We start from the raw sequence: 4,058 nt of genomic DNA, 5'->3' as shown, positions 1-4,058 counted from the left end.
TTAAACTAGGAAGGCATCCCGTCTGGCAAATACACGGCTTTCACCACTGCAGCTGCAGTAAATCTTGTTAATTTTCATGAGTGTAAGGAATGAGTGAGTATAAACACTCTTATCATGCAGTGAAATAGGTACTTCTTGGAAGTGTGACATGGAGTTTCTACTTTCCTTGCTTTAGATGTCTGGAAAAAAGGGATGCTTTCTCAAACATGGAGAACCTTCTCTTTATTTTACTTCTAACACTAAATTTACCCATTGGGTTGCAGAAGGGTTCAATCTGCCCTCTGAAAAGAGGAAAGCTTACCTCTACAGCTAATGAAAAGAAATGCTCCAGTGAGGCTTTGACAGCTGTGGTTCAAGTCAAGCACAAGATTTTTTGCAGCAAGAGTGTTAAATGAAAAGCAATATTTATGATGATATGGATGGAATATTTTCCCCTTTTGATCATCCACACCTCTCTATGTCTCCTTTCTGTCACCATCTGGATTAAGAAGATTCTAGCATCTGGTAACTGGAACTTTCAGAAATCACTCTGTTAAAGAGTTGACTCTAATAAACCTGCTTTGCCTCTATTCCAAGTTCAGGTGAAAAGCTGATTAACACAGATATTGTCACCAAGAAAATGGTAATTGCCTATCCATAAGCTCTGTAAAACATGTGGGTTTTTTTTCTCATCTAAGTAGTTAGATCAATCTTTCCTTTCTGTTGCAGTCCCACAAACTTTCTTTTGATGAAAATTTGCTCAGCTTGTCTTCTGCTGCTGGGAATATGCACGTAACACTGCTGTGAAGAAGTGCTGAAGTTAAAAAATAAAAGTTTCTTGTACATAGCAAAGATATGAAGAATGTTTGCTACCTTTGCCTGTTCTCATTGCTGATTCCTGATTCCTCCAGTTTCTTCTTCACTGCTCTCACAGAAAGGTGACTTTACCAGAAACAACCATGATCTCCCTGATCTTAATTTTTGGACAGTTTGGGGGATTGTATGCATACTGTCCTGTTGGAAATAGCTTTTTGAAAAACACTCTTTTGTGTTGAATTGCTCATTGCATTCATGCCTGAGGTGAAACCTGTGACCACTGGCAGAGACATACCCTTTTTTCATCTCCCACTGCCACTTCCTGGCCTGCACTGATGGGCACCATTATCAGGAGAGACTTGTTTGGATAAGCAGATCCTACAGTGTAACAGTCATAGCCCATTTACAAATCCAACATAGTTGGCTTAACGTAATAATAATAATGAAAAAAATCAAACATAAAATAATGAGAAAATATGTGTATTGTTTGCTTTGTTTGACACTATAAAAAAGATGAACACTTGGGATGCTTATGCCCCAGATTGTTATTTTCTGATAATGTACCTGGTTAAAGTAAAGTTTTCCCTCTGGATGCATATATAACACTTAGATAAGAACAATTCACTAAATCCTATTATACTGCTGCTGTACACAAACATGTTTTCAAATGCTTCAGATAATATCAGGTACATATATATACAAGAGGAAAAGGTATTTCTAGGAATATCATTATTGGTGGCATATCTGTTGAAGTTCCCATATGCACTGGTGGCTCTTTTTCTGCCTCAAACACTAAAAACATTTAAAAAAATATATTTGACTTTTTGAAATAGCAGTCTTCTTTATACACACAAAGAATCACAAAGTTTTATTATTCTTCCTCCCCTCTAGCTACCTCTATTCCATCTTTATACCCAGAAAGAAAATCATCACCTTTAGATCTCCCCAAGATATTCTATTCCTTTTAGTATATGTTTAATTCCATCCAAAGGGAGAATTAATTAAAATTTTAAACTGTCAGAGAACATAAAATGTAATTTTTTCCTTGTTTTTGAATAGATACCTAAATAAATAAAATGACTATATCTTATACTCTGGGAGAAACCGCTTTATTGCTGTAGCAATATTCTGAAGGAGTGCAGAATTCTAAAAGGGGCATGCAGTCATTGCTGATCCTTGATAGCATTAGAACATATTATTAGCAGAATTTACTCTGGGTGGTTAGTAGCTTGCTGGAAATTGTTAAGATAGCTTTGTAATTGTTTCAAATCTTGTATGTTTAAAATAGGTTTAAAAGTATCTGTGTGTGTATTTTACTAAAATATTCAGGAATTCAAATATTCAAGCTAATTAAAAATTGTCCATTCTGGTCCCATTTTATCTAAGAATTAGCTGTACATGTTAGAAGAGGATAATACCACAGGCTATAGAACTGCCAGCATTATATGAAGTATGAAAATCAGCTTGTATAATTATAACATGTTTTAGCTTTCACTGTCTTCAGCTATTCTTAGCAATATGTTTATAAGCATTGAATATTTTATAGCGCCTATAAAAAAAAAACACTTTCAAAAATAAAATAATTAACATCTTTTTAGTAGTTTTAAACTGGATTTTAAACTAGAATTGATATAATCATTATATTTTTTGCTTTGTATAGAATATCAGATAAAAGACCATAAATATAATGTTGCAAATGCAATACATTTGTAAAACTAGGAGCCATTTGGTCAAGAATCAAGCTACTAGCATGAATGTCTCCTTAAAGAACAAGACTCCTTGTACTAGACATCCAGCTGGTAGAGACTTATCATAATCTCAGAAAAACAGATTTTTATAAAATGTGCTTTAGAAAGAATCCTGACTTTCAAAAACGTAAAGAGCAAAGAGTAATGTAGGGATATGTTAACAGAATATATCATAAACAACTCCCATTCCTCACTCTAAAAAAAACTTCTTGTTCTTGTTGAAATAAAGTCATGTCTTCCTGATGATTTCTTATTGGACATGTTTCTTCTAAAAATGGTCTCAACTTTTGAACCTTCAGAAGCATATTTATAACTCAAAAAGGCTTTAGAGGAGAAGGCAATTACTTCTATATTAAATGTGTTTTCTTCTTATAGATGCTTCTTTGTTTTGATCTCCTGATAACCATGAAATAATAAAATTCTTCTGGGACCTCTATCTATAAATATAATATTTTAGTTTGTACATTGTATGAACCTAACATTTAACAGTAATTGAGGCAGGTATTGTAAAAGAAAATTTGGCTTAATTTTACCATGCTTTATTACGTAAGAGAAAGGAGTCTAATCTAAACTCAGAGATTCCCCCTGTAGTGAATAAAGGTTGTTTTTATCCCTAGTGACCTTTGTAATTTTTTTGACATATGACATGAAGCCAACCTAAGCACAGTCAAGAACTGCAGCTGCCTGTCTGACACAGGGCAGATCTTAACTGACCAACCCAGTGAGATGCTAAATCCACACAGCTGAAGACAAGTGAGATGAACTTTCCTGCAGGTCAATAAGGAAAGGTTGGTTTCTTTATAAGGTTTTTCCTGAGGGGAGATTGTGTCCAGATACCTTAAACACCTAAACTTGAACAGACTTTGTCTTTGTATAATAGCTTTCAAAGGCTTATTTATTTCCCTCAGAGAAATGAGAGACTGTTCAGTGTGGGAGGCAAACAATTTAGGACCATAAAAACTTGCCTTACCTTGACTTGCAGTTTACAGAAGGCTTATTCAGCCTCATGGACAGAGAGGAACTGCATTTGTGAAATGACTGGTTATTAACAGGAAACCTTTCAAATATAAGATTGTGTGCTGTTCTGTAGTGTGTACGATACCAGATGTGTATTTCAGTAAGACCATGTATTTGTTGTTTAGTACTGGATGTACTCATAAAGGTTGACCTATGCTGAAGATTAGGCTGAAAAAGGAGAGAGCTTGTTTTGGCCATTGTTCAGGCAGAGCAGAAGTGTGCTCTACTGAATAAAACACTGTGTTCCTTCCTAGTTCTGCTTATTCATTTAGGATTAGTGTGTTTTAACCAAATTCTTCCAGGTTCTAATCAACTTAGCAGAAGAGTTAACCATTGTTCTTGACAGCAAGATGTCATAGCTATAGCCTTCCTTACCAAATGGGAAATCAAAGAGAAAACAAAAGAGACTAACCTTGTACACACAGGTTAGTAAGTTAAACAGAACTGGTTTTTCACGCTCATTCAATTTGGAAAGCCCTTTTGAAAACCAAGTCTTAG

Source organism: Lonchura striata, chromosome Z (genome assembly GCF_050655825.1).
Source record: "Lonchura striata isolate lonStrDom1 chromosome Z, ASM5065582v1, whole genome shotgun sequence".
Lineage (NCBI taxonomy): Eukaryota > Metazoa > Chordata > Aves > Passeriformes > Estrildidae > Lonchura > Lonchura striata.
This window is presented reverse-complemented; position numbering follows the sequence as displayed.